The 17,520-nt window shown below is 41.0% G+C and overlaps 1 protein-coding gene across 1 annotated transcript in view; it reads right to left on the bottom strand.

Annotated features, from left to right (window-relative positions):
* Positions 1 to 17,520, bottom strand: part of LOC132325699 (kinesin-like protein KIF26B) — a 269,005-nt gene that overhangs the window by 189,876 nt on the left and 61,609 nt on the right. The window lies entirely within an intron of this gene.

Here is a 17,520-nt window from a genome sequence, read left to right as displayed (position 1 = left end):
GCAAAAATTCTTTTACTGATAAGTGGTAAATATTATAAATCCACTGCAAGCTTCAATGCATGGCAGAGAAAAGGAATTAACCTGCTTCACACCACTGCACCTAATTTCTGGCTTGAACGAAATCTGCTCTTAGTTACATAGGTGAGATTAAGAGCAACTCCACTACAGCCAGTGGACTTGTTGCAAGGTTCACAAATCCATCTACTCATCAACCTCAGCTTTTGGTATTCAGAAAACCCAGGAAATACTCTGCAACAAAAATTTAACACTTCAAAGACAGCAGAAAAAAAAATAAAAAGTACCACCACTCTCTCAAAAATCCTTTTCAGAATTCAAAACAGATAGACAGCTGTTCAAGTCATTTACCAAGAACACACTTTCCAGCCCCAAAAAAAAAAGAAAACAAACCACCTTTTTGTTAATGAAAGTTCTAGCACTATTTTTGGTATCTGCTGATAACATCTAAGTAGAAATTTTCTTTAAAAAATACAACATGTATAGAGTTAATAATCTGTAAATAATTATTTTCTTGTCTAAAAGCATAGTTCTGATGCAAAACCACATAATCAGGTTTAAAGCCTCTGTCTCATTGCCTTACCTCATGGGTAGATATTTGAACATCAGTGGTACTGCCCACAGGGCAACATGCACCCTGATCTGAGTGCCATCACTGAAGTGCAAATTGTGAAGCCAAACAGCAATCTTAAAGCAGGCTTGCCACCAAATTGGCCTGGTTCTTACAGTATCACACAGTTTTAGAAACAGCATGTGTGGACAGAGCAAAAAGTGACAGTTATTTGATGGAAATATTTATTGGAATTTTCACACCACTTTTCTGTGGTTTTACAGATCAGGCAGGACAGACTTCACCTGCCCCTCCCTAATTTTTAGAGACTTACTGGTGAATTTTTTTATGAGTAGTCAAAAATTTTTAAAATCAAGGGTATCAGAATCTCTTTCTCTTCATCTTTGTGGCTTTAATAGCTTTAGCAGCAAAATCAGAGAATGCATGTCTGTGTGAGGGGAAAAAACCCACAAACAGACAGCACTCTTATCAAGTAATTAAATAATTTGATGAACCCCATGCATTGAGATGGACAAATTTCATGTCCTGATAGTTTGGCTGTGCTGGGAAAGTGGATAGGGGGTATAATGCAGGGAGAGAGAGAATTCATTGGTAGAGGGTCATATTCATTATGATCCGTCTTTATTATAGACTCAAGCATTTTATTTTCACTGTTTAACTACCGTGAACAGCTCCTCAGCATGCAGTGATTAATTGATTCATAAATCACAGTGCCTCCTTATGCACAGCAGCAAAAGAGCAGTCCCAGCCACAGAAGCCCAGGAGAGTCATATAAGCTGATGGGAAACAACAGGAGGCTGAGGTCTGATCAAGCCTCAAGCTGGTCATTTCTATTCCACACACAAAGGGGGTCAGAGCATCAAAGTGTGTCAGGAAGGCAGGAACTGGATTCTGCACCAACCCTTCCCCATTAACCTTCAGGAAAGGGACCAGTGGAAATCAGGGGGAAAAAACAGGATGCAAAATATGTCAAATCACATTTTCCATCCCAGACCGTAACTAGGTCAACAGATCACATCAGATATAGGCATCCACTCCATGATGCCAGGTGTGCCAGGAAATGATTCTCTATTTTCCTCATCATGAGCTAGACAAAGCTGCCTATATAGCTGAAGTGAGGTATGAGTCTTCTTTTCAGGCTGCTCCACGTCAGGGCAGGAAAAATCCTTGCCAGCTCTTCCTTCAGCTAGCAAGTGCCACAGAGGTGGATGCTGTTCTTTGAAAGTTAACTTCCCCAAAGCAACTGGGCTTGGACCCAGGTAATTATATACAACATTGAGATCCAGCAGCAGTTGGAACATGGAAATTTCTGGATACTGTGATAAATATTCCAAGGAAATAAAGCCTTCTCTAACATAAGCAAATGTCAGCATGATATAAATATTCAAGTAGCACACCAACTTTAAAGAGGGCTGGACAGCAGTGAATTCAGCTTCATCTCAGTGTTAAAACAAACATCAGATTGTTCTGTGATACAACAATAAACACAGAGAGAGAGGGAGGGAGTGAAGAAGGCAGACTGTTCCTCCTCAGGAGCAGAAAGAAAAAACAGGCACAACCTGAATTGATTACTCCCAAGACTGGCCCTACTAATCTATCATAATCTACTAGATGGATAGCTCAATACTGGATCCAAATCTGGGACATGAAACAGAAAAGTCTATGGGACAGCAAATGAATTTGGATAAACTCAGCTTCCAGAAGGACATTAGTCACAGTTTGTTCTCAAAACAAAACTGATAGAGCCTAGAGAGTTTACTTCCTTATTCTGCACTAGGCAGCTCTACTATAATTTCACAGAAGTAGCTGACAGCCTTACAAAATATCTTGCAGGGAAGAGGCCACAGCTGAATAACTCCTATACCCTTGCTTGAAGAGCAGATACACTACACTTGCTGTTTCTGTATTTTATCTGCAAGCAATCATCTGTACACATTCCCCCAGGAATGCTTATTAGTTCAATAACCAATATCTTGTCCCATACAAATGTGATTGGCAAGCTTCACTGGATAAATGCTTTGAGTCAGCCGCACAGAGCAGCAGGAGCTGAAAAAGGTTATAGTCTCCAGTGAAACATGTGAGGTCTAAGAAACTCCACACTCCCTGGCACAGGAGCAGATTTGCTCGTGAAATCTGAGGTTGACAGTGAAAATACCATTTATATTTTGGCTCTCATTTCCAGTCCTGACGGAAAAAAGCATAGTGACACTGAAAATTGAAACAGAACTTTAAAAATCACAAGAGAGTTTGCTTTGAGTTCAGGGCAAAGGTTCATGATGGTTTCTCTTCTGGCTGCAATGGTTTACCCAACTTCAGTATAAATAGCAGTACTGTAAACTCCTATTCCTATAATAAACAAATGAAGGCATGTAAGAGGTCTGAAAGCTTCAGGAGAAGCCACAACACAGAGCACTGCATAAATGCACGAGGCAAGCACCAAACTAAAGAGAGTGCACACTGAGCTATTCTGCAAGAAGCCTTTTCACATTACCTTTGAGTCCTCAAGGTCAAGTAAACACCAAGATAGTGACTAATCTCTCATCCTTGTTCCTGAATTAAAAATCCACATGGGAAAGAGAGAAGATGGAAGGAAGTTTTGTATGTTAGAGACTTATCATAGGTGAGCTGAGGAATTCTTGTTTTACCCAGTGAAAACATACACAGAGAATGGGCACTAGTTAAGAAACACTGAAGTACACAACCAGCTCTACCAGGGTAAATGCAGTCCTGACTTCATGGGGGAGAAAGAGCTGCATGATTGCTGTATGACAAGGTAATGCAGAAGCATCCTCCACCTCTTTCAAACCCCTTCATAAATCTGCACCTTGCTGTATAGTGTTCACAGTGTTCTAACTCCATCCCTAGGAAAGCAGATGGCTAAGAGAATAAATCCTTTCCTTCCTGCCACCCAGCTTAGAGCCCATTTTCCTCAAGAGAGAAAGCAAACAACCACTTCCAGCATCAAGCGCCCTCTGTTTCACACATACATTTACACAAAGCTCACAAGGAGACACAATGAAAGCAGGACGAGCTCAGCTGGTGGACGCAGAGACAGACAAGAAATAAGATGAACAATCTGCACTTTTACATGTTACGTGGAACCTAGTTGATCATAGATTCATATACAAACACCTCACAATACACATCCAACTCTTCTGCGAGCATACAGCAGGCAGATACTAATATAGGTCATACTCACTAAGATTTTTTTGTATTTTATTTGGTCAATGACGGCCTGTGCAAGTTAGACATGGTAGCCTTGCGTCTTTACCTCAGAGAAAAATCAAATATAAAATGGATCTCAAGACCTTCTTGAACAAATTGTGTTCTTCAACACCAATATTACTCATTGCTCTTCACAGAAAGACAAAGCCGTCAATACAAACTAAATCACAGAGGCCAGCATCTGCTTGAAGACGTTCACTGAAGACTCATGGAGTTCTTTTGTTTCTGAAGGGGTCCATGCAGAAATGACTGCTGGTATGTAATCCATCACACAAGGTAAGGGGAGAGATAGAGGAAAGCAATGATCAAAGTTCTTCCCAGAAAGGAGTACGTTTTCCAGATTCTCCCAATCCGCAGGCAGGGTGTAGAAGAGCTAATTAAAAAACCTGATTAGGAGGGAAGCTTTACCCTGATAAAAAAACCCCATATTATTCTATGACTGTGCAAACATGTCTGCTCTAAACAGAATGCTGTTACTCAACAGTTGGTCTCTATTTAGGAAAAAAGAAAAAATCTTCTCCATTCTCCTTTTTCTCTTGAGGATGTACTTTCCAGCTCAATAAAGAGATTATACTTGTAACTTACTTTTCAGAGGCACTTCAGCTATTTTCCAAGTGACTCTGCATCCTAACTTAAACGTATCCTATCATCTTCTAGGCTACATTTGAGAGATTTTCTGTTTGTACCATTCCACAGCCCAAAGAGTTGAAAAAACAGCTCCTCATGATTACAATGGCACCATTTCTGTTAAAACAAAAGTATGTCCAGATATACTGAAGTCAGTGAGAGGTTTTCTTCAAATAAGCATGACAGGATAAACATTACGACTCTAAATTAGCAGCACTGCACCATCACACTGAGCTGGGAGCTCTTGGATGAAAATCAGTTCATTCAGTAAAGATTGAATCATCTGAATTATTTCAGTTGGTAGGATCTCCGCTAGCACAAGTGGTTATCTGGTAAGTAAAAGCCAAGGTTGCACATGGGCCAGACCAAGGGGCAGTAAGGTGGCCTCCGTTGTTCTTTGCTCTGTGCACAGCAACTGACACCTTCTCTGGGCAAGACCATACTCGTTATCCTCCCTGCCACAGAAGTCATCCCTCACACCCAACAGGGCATCTTCAAATAAGCCATCCATTATCACTCCCAGCTGAGAAAATGAAACCATCTCCTCTACTAGAAAAGAACATATTTCCCCCTCTCTTCCTCCTGAAACTCTCTCCTTTCCCTAGCAGCAGCATTCCCTACTGTTACTCCATGTTGAGGACAGTAGAGAGAGTAGTCATAAGGAAAGCATAGCAGAATAAGCAAAAGCCTTTTTACATTAGTCTGTTTCCAGAAAGCCCTTGTAAAAGCACTCTCTTACCAACTGCAGTAAAAACCTCAGCAGTATTATTATGCCTCACCTCTTTAACTATTGCCATTCTTGTCTGTCAAACTTGAACATTCTGCTGCTGACTTGAGCCTTTCGTTTCAAAAAGGCAATGAGAGTACACCTTGTCCTACAGTCAGTATCTCCAAAACACACCTGGGAGAACAGTTCTCTTCAGAAAGAGGGGGAATTCAAAAATGAAGTCTTAATCCTGTCTGGTGTAACCCTCACAACATTTGTATTTCAAGGTGTTTTTCTTGAGCTGGCACATACAACTGACATTTGGTCTTCTATAATTTAACACTTGTCAGTATTAACCAGCCACTCTGCAGCCAGAAAAATGTGTTAATTTGGTTTAGGCTGTTTTCTTATCTGAAAGAGACAGAAAGTCTGAGCAGGGCTCACCTTACAAACTCACAGCAGCAGGAAGCAGAAGACAAAAAACCCTGGGAAAATAGGAGGATTAAAAATGGGACAGAAAAAGAAGGAGGAAAAAAAAGAAAAGTGTTTTTTAATTGCGCCATGGACTGGCTTATGGCTCTGCTGATGGATCAGCACTGACGGACTTACAGCTGTACACATCTGGCACACAGGTGTTTGTGTTAGCATTCGATAGCCAGGCAGCAGCCAGATTTTTAATTGGGTTGGGAAGAAGAGATGAAACAGCAGCAGGAAAATCTAAATACACATTCAGTGGTGCAAATCCAAGGCTTGACCAAAGAGCTCTGCTATGCAGTTGTCTAGAGCTCTGCTATATCTCTAGCCACACCATAACAGGGTCTCCTGGAGGGAAGATTCTTCTACAGTTATGTGGCAGACAAACTCATCTGTTGCTGAAAGGGCAGTATTTTTCAGCACCCTTTTGATAGAACAAAGAATAGAAACAAACTCAGAATTGCAGAAACCTCAACCCTTATGCTAGAAAAAGCAGCAACTCTATTCTCCCTTCGTTGCATTCTGCTTTCCTGACTGGATATGGAAAGATTGCATTTGCTTTCTTAGCCACCAGAGCACACTATGAGCTTGTGCTCAACTGATTGCTCACCTTGATCCCCTGGTACTTTTGTGCATCATTGCTATAAGCAATTAGTGTCACGCCAGATGCATTTCAGAATACATCTGGCATGACACTAATACATAGGTTTTTGCTCAGGTTTCCAGTTACCTCTCAGAAGCCAGTGGTTATTGCTGCCTCTTCACACAAATGAGGTCCAGCCACAAATTTGACCCAACTATTGTCAGGATCAGATGTCTTTCATGAGCTTACAAGCTGTTAGCCTTATCAACCAAATGTTACTCTCACTCCTCACCACAGCGGCAGATATTATACCCTTTTGCCATAAAATCCCTCTGATTCCAAAGACATTGTTCTGTGCAGTTTATATCCTTTTACCCACCCTTTCAAGGTCATCTGGGATAAGCATAAAGCATGACTGACCTATGATTACACGAGCCAGACATGCTAAAATACTGGAATAACATTAGTTTTTCTTTGATCCTTTCAAAACTCCTTATTATTAGAAGCCTTGATGAGCATCTAATCAACATATCACTTGAACCTTTCTGAGTAACCAAGCTACAGTAGCAATTTTTGACACACACCCAAATTTTCAAAGTTCACCTTGCTTTTTCTGAGAGGAAAGCATTAGAGTAACAAATGCCAGCACTGAGCCACTATTAACGCAGTAACCAGTGACTTCTCAAAAAGCTGTCATACCTGAAGTGGGCTAACTAAATGAGAAGGTCAGGACAGTATTTGTGACACCTATATGCTTACTGTTCCCTTGATTTAAAAGAGGTTTGTGGCAAGCTAAAACCACTTGTAACTGCTTTTCAAACATAAGAATCTTATTTTAAGCAAAAAACCATTAGAAATATTGTGGGGTTTATTAAATGATTTAGCAATCTCAAAAGAACTATCCAACATGTAAAATTTCGTAAACAAATCTATTCAGCTTCAGCACATCTACAATTGACAGGCATCAGAGAACCAAAACATTTTGCTCCTCTTCAGCTAACTTTTGTATCCTGCTTTTTTAAAACATTTATGCAGCTCACTTGGATGCTTTTCTCTCCTCCCTGAGAAGCTTGAAATTGCATGCAAGACCACTATTTGGAAGGGAAGAAATAACAAAAAAATGAAAAAAGTCAATATATTGATACAGTTGTTGGTGGCTTATACAATGGGTAAAGAACTTTGCCTTTGCAAAATTTCCTTTTCATTTTGCGTTATTGTGTTCTTCCATTTAAACCACTTGACTTCTGGGAAGAATATTACCATTCTGTCCACTTCACACTCAGGTTCCAATGAGGTGCAGCAAACCTTTCATTCATCTTGAATATGCTCTCCTCAAGCAACACTCCTTCAGGTTCCCTTTTCCAGTTTCTTTTCTGCTGCTATCAGATTTCTGCCCATCTCACCTTGACTGGAGAGGAGTTGGAAATGTCAAGGATCTGGAGTGATTAGAATTTAGAGCACTGCAAGTCTTAATACAAAACTAATCATGGACAGTTAAAACCTGAAGAGTTGCAGTTTAGCGGGGCCATTTGAAATTCACACTTTTAAACTGATCTTCTTTCATGTCCTTGAACATGAAAACACCAAGCAACCCAAGAAATCTTTTCTTAGCAAGAAGTAATTTTCTGCCCACTTTATTTAAATCAAATGGAGTTTATCTGCATGCCACCTAGGAAACAAGAAAAAAAATATTGTTCCTGACCACTGGGAAAGGAGATCACAAAGACAACTTCACAGTAATGATGAAGCCTCTCCCATGCACATCCACAGTCAGAAGCACATGAAAAACTGAAATGTTAAAAATATAACATTGCTAAGAATATGTAATTTGGAAATAAGAATGAGTCTCCTCTCTGCACTGATTCTCAAATCCTTGTACATGCAGAGCATTCCAAGCTGCACACAAGCCTGCTCTTACCACTCAGTGGCAGTCACATCTCACACTAATATTGTTGACTGGGGACTTCCATCAGCTTTTTATCTCAACTGAACTAAACATGCAACACAATATTCAGAGAGCTGTTACATGCCTTCTTTAGAAATTTGCTCCTTCATAGGAATGCACCCAGGATCAAGCAACTAGGCCTTGAGAAAGCTGGAGAGTTAGTTAAGAGACCTTGAGATGCTGAGAACTGTCCTAAGATGACTGTACAATTCTTTAGACTACAGAAGAAAAAGACAAAATACCTGCTTGAAGCTGATGGTGAGACTGGAAGGGGATGAAGGAGGGAGAGAGAAGAAATCAAGGCAATGACCTTTGAAAGAATTTTTTTCTCCTAATTTCTGACACAAGCAATTTGAAGGTCTCTTGATGGGGTAAACAATTGCTGACCTAGAAGGAAGATCACAACTTTCCTATCAATGAGTTCTATGCCACCCTGCTTTCCCAAAAAACTTTATGCTATTTTGCTATGTATTTTGGATGGACAGAAGTTGCATAAGAGCATCCTGTAAGCAACACTGAGGTTTGACACCACCTGTCTGAAACATCTTCCCTGACACATACCAGGCCTGCAGTGGGCTGCTGCTTTAAATAGTGGCCACATACCAGTTATTGACAGGCACTTGCTCCACAGGCAGCCACAGTCCCCTGCTGTCTAACCATATCGGCTCTCACAATCTCACTGCCAAATCTTTCCCCTTCAGCAACATTTGGCCTGATATCATTATCACCTCTTTCTCACCCCAAGCCATTCACCCACAGAAGGGCTGTTCTGCTTCCTTCTGCATCAGGACTCTTGGAACTCTCATGGTGACCAAGATCAAACTACCTTTCAGTGACTCAGCCTGTTGGAAATCCCCTTTTTACCTCAGAGAGGGAAAAGCACTACCATCCTGTTCCTTTCCTGCCAGCAATACAATGGCCATGCTCCCTTCCTGCCTTGCACAGCCTTTTGGAGTCCAGCCTCAGGCTCACCAGGCTTATCAGGTACACAGCTCCCAAAAGCAGCAGGTACCCTCCAACTCTTCTCCTGCCCCTCTGCTGTGACACCACCTCACTCTGCACATGAATCCCAGTTCAAGTTAATTGACACCATACTCACCACTTTGGGTGTGCATAATATTAGTTGGCGTTTTTTACTAGCACTTGGGTTTGTTTTTATTGATACTGCGAACTGAGAAAAGAAAAATCCCAGTGTAACCCAGTGAAATTTAATTCTAACAGTTTTACACTACCTCAGTGTGAGTTATGTTTGCTTGTGAAAGCTCCTCAGCTGTGATGTAATACCAGACATTAACCAGATAAAGTTTTGTATTTATGGTTGTTCCACTACCACAATTATATTAAGACCTTGTTAATGATCTAGTTATCAAATAATTTAATTATGGTTTTGCTTAATTTCTTTTGTGCACATGAAACCACTAATAACTACAGTCTGTGATCCTTGGAACACCTAAAATGAGGTGTAACATCAAAAACTTCTCTTTGGAAGTGAAATTCATATATGCATGTAACTTCCTTTATCACTCCTAATCCCATCATAGTCTACAGATTTCTCATATACATCAGTGATGCCATTTTTATGCTTGCATAAAATTTTACATACATATGAAAACAAAAAAAAAATGCACCAGAAAAGTTAAAATCTGCCTTTGAAGGTGTTGTGTGCCCCTAACTTCCATGCAGCCAAATCTAAAAGCATTAGAGCAGCCATGAAAGAATATTTATTCCACCTAGGATACAGGGCAAGAGGCAGGAGCACACCTCAGCTTTTCAGCTGGGAATAATTTCATGAGCAAAGTTGTTTTCAGATTTCCACTCCAGCTGCAAGATCAGCTTATGTTTTATTAGCCCAGTATAAATATTTGTAATATGCCAAGGGGAAGAAAGAGAAAAAACCAAAATCCTGAAGAAACTCACAAAAGTAACAGGACTCTGAACTACTCTCAGGGCAAACTGAGTAACTCTGCCATGACTCCCTTACAAACAGCATGAGGACAAACTGCCGTGCACGGGACACCTTTTCTCCAGGCAAAGCTCTTTTCTCCAGCCTTGGGGTAGCTGCACTGTTTAGCCATGCCAACACACATGGCAGAAAGTGTGTTATGACACACAGCCTGTTTTTCTTAAGTCTGCTGCAAACATACCTGCTAAATTTCATTACACTATGTCAGTGTGTGACTTTCTACCCAAACTATAAACTCGTGTATACTTCAGCATATGCTTCAGCTCCAATTCAGCAGAGTCTGCCTGCATCTGCTGAGGCAGGAATTGCACAGGTTTTGGTATTTTGTGCCAAGTGTAGGTGATAGAGTCTGGCTTTGAGGGGCTGGTGAGTGCAGGCAGATGTGTGGGGAAGACAAGAAGCTGTGGTCAGGATGGAAGCTGTCGGGCTGCTGAGTGTGGCTTTACATGACAAGAAGAAAGCTCTAACTCCACTCACCATGGCTTTTGCAGAACCTGCATTTGGCTGCTTCTGTGCCAAGTGATCCAGAAGACACCTACTACACCAGCACTGACTCAAGCTGTGTGATATAAGGTTGCCCTGAGGTAAGGTACCAGCTTGGGTCTAGAAGCTGATGAGCCCATCTTGGCTGCCAGGATTCTGGTGAGGTGGGTACAGAAGAAGCCTTCATCAATCCGAAGCCAACTGAAGTAGGTACAGGGTACAATATAATCCTGTGGGCCACAGAGAGCCCCCTAAGACCACTGCTGCTTCTGAACACTCACAGCCAGAAGCAAGCAACATTTACCACTGTGCTTCTCCAGGCTGGTAAGTGCTCTATTTCAATATATGTCTTTATGGACAGATCAGGAGAGCTTTGGAGTACAGCTAAAAACCTCCTGTTGTTGTCACCTATTAAAAAAGAATAACACAAACTCAAAAAGAAGGCATTGTTTCAGTGCAGAACTATTGGGTTTATTCAAAATTACTCACACTGTGAAACCCCAGGCTGCCACAGCCGGTAGCCCATCCTCTGCACCCTCACAAAGTCCCAAGCAATTCAAATGGTGAAGGATGCAACAAGGCTCGGCTGGAAAGAGTTCTCACCAAGGTCTCAATGAAAGCATTCACAGCTGAAGGAGGCCAAGCACTCCCCTCCCCACATCCATTCACTGTGAACAGAAGCCTCAAGCCCTTGCTGAGGGACCACAGGGGACAGGCACATAATGAGCCCTCATTGCCAAACAGCTCAGTGTTGCTGGCCCCCCATGACACCGATCTACAAGTGTGGGCTAAAAACATGTCCGACCCATTCCCACCACAGCTCAGGCTCTGCCCTGATTAAGCTGACTGCTGACAGGCCCAAGAGGGGATCAGCCTCTTGACTTGTGTGGTCTGATGAAGGCTAAGATTACAAATATTTTTCCAAATAGTCCCCAAGTGAGCCACACACACACACACACACAAAAAAAAAAAAAAAAAAAAAAAAGGAGGGGGAAAAAACTTCCAGTAGAGGCTGGTAACATTAGCCAGCCTTAAACAAAAATACAATGTACCTCAAGTTACAGTTTCAGATGAAAAGCTTTCTAACCAGTGAGGAGCAGTATGGATTTCCAACTGTTGTAAAGATTAAACAACAGTGATCATTACTTGAGACAAATACAGGACTTCTTGTGCACCCAGTCACAGCATTCTCAATAGGGAAATGGGAATTACATCTGAATGAACAAAGCTAATAGTTCTAGAAACAATCACTGCCACTATGACACTGCTCTTCCCTCTCCCCAAGGGCACCTCCCACAACTAATCTACAGAGTAACTCTCTAAATCAAGCTCCAGGCTTCCCCACTACTGGTTCAGGTCTTAGATTCAGAAATCAAACCAAATTAAAGAAAATCTAGACATATCTTCTTAAATAAAAATCATTTACAATCAACAGAGTAACCCAATGGCCTCCTAAAGTATTTTCTATGAATTTCAGCAACCTCTGATTAAGTAAACACATTTTAAAATCTACATACATGCATAATTCATGCAACCCGGAAAAAAATCTGGGTTTTGTTATTTATTGACAAACTTACATCTGGATTTAAGATTTTTTTTAAAAACCAACTAAACAAACAAACAAAGGCAGTAGTGTTAACATCATCTGAGAAAGATGCTTCAAGGAAAACAGCGCAGGGAAGGGGGAAACAAGGAGTTATTTTACTGGCTTAAATTTATTTTTGTCTGAATAGCTGAAAGCTACAGAAAGAAAACAATTGTGCAAAAAGTCTCCTACCGCTGCATTACCTTACTTTCCTGAGTTTCATTTCCAGAGCTTGGTTCTCATTTTATTACTAGTCTCTATTTATCTGTCATATACAACTTCACTCCTCCTGATCCAGGCAGACCCAGACAGCTCCCATCCGAGATTACTCTTCTCTGAAGGAGATGAGGCGCAAGCTAAGGAGCATAATGAATTAGCTAAGGACCATAATTTGAATTAGCATCAAATGCCACTACTTCTATTCCTAGTGCTGGAGCAGAAGAGCTGCACTGAGATGGAGATAAGATTGAGAGGGGGCTGAAGGAGCCTGAGCAGGTCAGCAGTGATTAAAGGTGCCACTGTGGTTTTAGGCCAGATTCCCAAAGCCCTATGAAGCATTTTGCAGCCAGCTCCCACAGCCGTGCCTGCATCCCAGACCTTGGTGCCTACAGTCCTTAGATAAACCAAGAGGAGCAGCAGGGACTCCTGCACCACTCAGCAGAGAAGCCTTCTGGGGTTTAAAACCCTCATCTCCTCAGAAACTGCGTTGTCCACCTTCATGCATGGCAAGACGAAACACAGTCTCTACTGTTCTTGCAGAAGGTGTGCTGCTGAGCAGCCATCTCTTGTGGCCCCAAAGTCCAGCCAACTGCAGCAGATGGGAAAAGAGAAAAGGGGAAAGAAACAGCCACCAAGTAATTAATATACTACAAAAATGAAACAGATTGTCCATTGTCAGCCCTTCTAGCTGAGCAAAAGTTAGAGACTGCCCTGCAATAATTCACTCTTAGTTTGTATTTCCTTTTTCTTATGAGCAAGTAACACAGGCAGAAGAACCCTAGAATTCTGCAGTACTGAAGCTAGCATGAACACAAGCTGTGTCCCATAGGAAGAACAAATTGCATTTGCAAGCTGGAAGCTGCATGCAGGGACCCGATTCCTACATGCCAACAGACCACTTTGGAAGCATACAGGGGTTCCACCTAGTATGCTGTAAAGTGGAGTAGATTTTTTTATGACCCATAAAAAAAATTCAATTCTGCAGATGTATATATAGTTGCACTGCACAATCAAATTATTTGACATTTTTATTACAAATATTTTAGCTATTTTTGCAGCCATTTGTACAGTTTGATATTAATAACCAGAACTGTGGCTCTAGCTCATAGTATCTGTCTGAACTTATTTTATCATCAACACTACACAAGCTACATATAAGGTCTTCTAGAGTTTTCCAGATGTGATACTAGAACACTGGGATCTTTTTTTTTTATTAATGTTTACAGAGTCCCCATTGAGGACCACTGATTACCAAAGGGACTGGCAGTCTGGAGTTATTGGGAAGTTCAACTCCCCCTCCCTCCCCTAATTTTAAATTCTTTGCATGTTCTCAACTAAACCCTGCATTTAGTAATTTAACTTACTCTCCCAGGTTACCCTCCACAGAATGTTTTCTGGCATGCTTACAAAATTTCACCAGAGACCTTTTCTGGCATCCACTTCTGTAGCATTTTCTGAATTTATTATGCAAAACTTAAGGGACATGGAAAAGAGAAGGATTACAGAGACATCAGTTGGTATCCAGTGCAAATACAACTAATGCAATCTGACACATGTATTTATACATTCAGAGGTTTTATGGTTTTTTTAAAAAAATAAACATTGAATACACCACTTATTAAGTTCATTTTATTTCTAGGGAAAATTATACCTGCACAGCTAGAACATTCTACACCATGTTCCACAACAGATGTGAACCTCTCATTCCCCATCCAACCTTCTGCCCCTGCTCCCAGCCAGGCTTTGTACGAAATTGGTTTCACACTTATACTTGGCAGCAATGCCAGACATAAGGTGTTTGCAGCCCTCTTCCACACAAACAAGCACGGAAATGCCTCTGTCCTGAACTTTTTTATGGCTAGTTTCCTCATGCCCATGTTGGTGTTTTCAAAAAATCCACACAGAAAAGTGCCTTTGCTATTTAATAGCATATAAAGTCAGCTCTTACAGGGCAATACAAAAAGAAATCTCAAAGCTTTGAAGACAGCCCAAGTTATTTCTCTCAGAGACATTTAGAAGCGTTTTTAACTTCAAGATGAAATTTGCAACACAATGAATAAATAATTCTGACCCCTGCTTGCAAAATCAATCCCAAGCAGAAATTCCAAAACCATGCACTTCATATACTGCACTTGCCCAGGTCCCCACTTCTGGCTGATCCAAGAGTATTTGTAGACTATTCAGTAAGAGAAGCAAAGAAACAGAATCACAGAACAGCTGAGTTTGGAAGGGACCCCTGGAGGTGATCTCTATACAACCTCCCTGCTCAAGTAGGACCACCTAAAACAGACTGCTGAGGACCAAGTCTGGTCCAAACAGCTTTTGAACATCTCCAATGGACTGCACAACCTCTTTGGGCACTGACTTGAGTCAGTTCTTAGACACCTGCATGGTGAAAGTGTTTTCTAATGTTCAGATGGAAGCTTCTGACATTCTTCCTCATTTCTTTTGGAGCAATCCAGATCTGAGTGGGCTATGGTACCTGGTAGAACAGATGTTCAAGCCACCATCTGGGACATGATTGCTAGAGATTCCCCATCTTTGTACACAGCCATACACATCACAGCAACCACTTTTGAACGTCCTTCTCCCTTACTTCCTCAAATGAGGGAATCCTCAGGCTTCCTTTACAGTGACAGAGCAGAAATCACCTACTGCACATGTACAAACTGGGCTCAGAACTGGTATGATCAAGTCTACTGTCAAATACATTGTGGCACACTGCAAAGCAGGAGCAAACATGCAGGACACTGCCCTGCAGCCCTGGGACATGCTCTGCCTGGGTGGGAAGCAACTATGGTCCAGCTGACAGATTTGGGACACTGCCTTAAGTCTTGAGCCTATTCTTGATTCAATGCATTAAAATGTCTTTAGGTCTCATCTCAGGAAAGTGATTCCCATGTCACATTTCATTTGCAGCTCTTGTACAACACTCATGAGATAAATCCATGAAACAGGTTGCCTAGGTCACTATCAGCAATGTCTAAAAGAAAAAGAATTTTTTAGGGTAAAGTCAGTAGTCTGCAAACCAGTGCTTCTTCATGTAGCCAAACAAGTCTGTAAAGGGACTTACTTGAGCCATAATGGCTTTATGAGGGAGCAGTAACTTACAGAAATGTTGTCTCTTTGCCTTCTACAAAATTCATGACATTTTAAAACAAGCCTAAAAACACAATAGTGTAAGAAACAGGCCAGGTGATAATTTTAAATGGTACCACAGCAGTCCTATGTGCAGAAAAATCCCATGTGAGGGAAATGCGTGTCACAGCTACCACAGAGCTGTACGAAGGCTTGGCCAACACATGGTGTCTGGATAGCCATGCTGCAGACCCACAGCACTCTGCTCACAGCTGAGGAACTCCCTGACTTGGAGCACTGATCTTTGATGCCAGTACAAAATTCAGTTTTCAGATGTTTGCAATACCACCCTCTCAATTCTGCTCTTATAGGGCACAGAGGCACTATGCAGATGAAGAGCTGTGGGTGCTGAACCAGCCCCCTCTCCCTTCCCTGCCATCCCCCCAACACTCTCCTGCCCCTTTGAACTCCCCAAGGTTTCCAGCTGCTTGCATCTTTTCAGAAGTCAAGATACCACTGTGATATGTAACCAGAAAAAAGTAAAATAGAAACCCTGTAAAGCTAAAAATAAATATAAACTCTTCTGGCATTGGTTGGGTGGGGCAGACGGGGAAGTAAAACACAGTTACAATCCAGATATTATGCAACTTACTCCATGGAACATCTTTTCTTGATTATGTTTATTAAAGAGCTCCTATCCAAACCTCAAATTACCCTAATCTGAAACACATTAGATTTTTTTAATGTAAAATACTAACCAAAAAGAAACTAAATCTTGCAAGAGCAAGAAGGATCCAATTTTTTGCCTCTAATGATAAACAACTTTTACTGCAGTCAGAAAACAAGAGTAGGTCTTTAGCTCTTTAAAGCGCTGTATAGCCTTTAAAACACTCGGGGCCAGGTCTTGCTCCCACTAATTCCATTAGTACTGAATTTCAGGACTGCATCTTTCCATTTTCCTTCCACACACAGTCCCAAAGTTTTCCTTTACCCCTCACTCTTCTATAAGTACTGCAGAGACATGCAATGACTTTACTTTCTTTGCAGCCTTTTTTTAATTAAAAAGAAGTCATTCCATAAAACATACAATTTCTTTGTATGTGGCACTTCAAACAACTATCAGCAAACACAGCACACAGCAGTTACCATGAAGGAAATGGTAACTGCTAGAAGGTCACTGTGTGCCGAGAATTAACTCCCTTTTCCACTGCCTCTGAAAAATTGAGAAAATAATGTTCTCATTTAAAATTAGAGAAGCTTAAATAAAGAAAAAGCTGGTTCTTGGAGCATTTTATTTTCCACTTTCAAAAGGAGCAAACAGAAAAGCAAGTTTCTGGAACATTGTCTTTGACCATGTTTTCCTTCCATAAGAAACCTTTGACCAAATAGCTGAGCAAATTAATACCACTGAGTTAGTTGCTTTTTCTTCAGCATCCACTTATTCATTAGTTGTTTTGAAGATCACCTCTCAACTGAGGCATAATCTGAAAAGGTCTAACTTTGAAAAAGCTACCGCTCAAGATTTTAACTTTTACTAGCCAACATCCTTCCAGCTTAGCTGTGCATGTAAAGAAGATTTAACAGATATTTTTTAGGTATGGTGGAGAAACATTAATAGATGGAGGGTGTTGACTGAAGTGAAACACAAACACTACTGAGCAGACATTATGAAAGTGGATATTTGGACATTTTGCTCTGCCTGAATTCTGCTCCACTCACCACTACAGTATGCAATCATCTTTCAGCTCTAAAATTAAACTGTTAGTTTTCATCTTCTCTCCAGATGGAGAAGCAAATAAAATAGAGTATGAACACTTCTTTTGACATACCAGGTGCTTAGACCAACAGTCGTCGACCACACAAATCACAATATATTCAGCTAGAGAAAACCAAATCAAAGAAATTACTTTGTATGTGAAACAGGCTACAGGGAGATTTGCAATGAATTCTACCAAGACTCACCTTCAAAGCTAGGTGCACAAGGGCTATATTTCAATCAAAAATATGCACGTTTGTGGTCTCACTCTGACTAGCCTTGGATATTCA

This window comes from Haemorhous mexicanus, chromosome 3, assembly GCF_027477595.1.
Source record: "Haemorhous mexicanus isolate bHaeMex1 chromosome 3, bHaeMex1.pri, whole genome shotgun sequence".
In the NCBI taxonomy this organism is placed as follows: Eukaryota; Metazoa; Chordata; class Aves; order Passeriformes; family Fringillidae; genus Haemorhous; species Haemorhous mexicanus.
The sequence above is the reverse complement of the archived record's forward strand: the minus strand, read 5'-3'. Positions and strand labels throughout refer to the sequence as shown.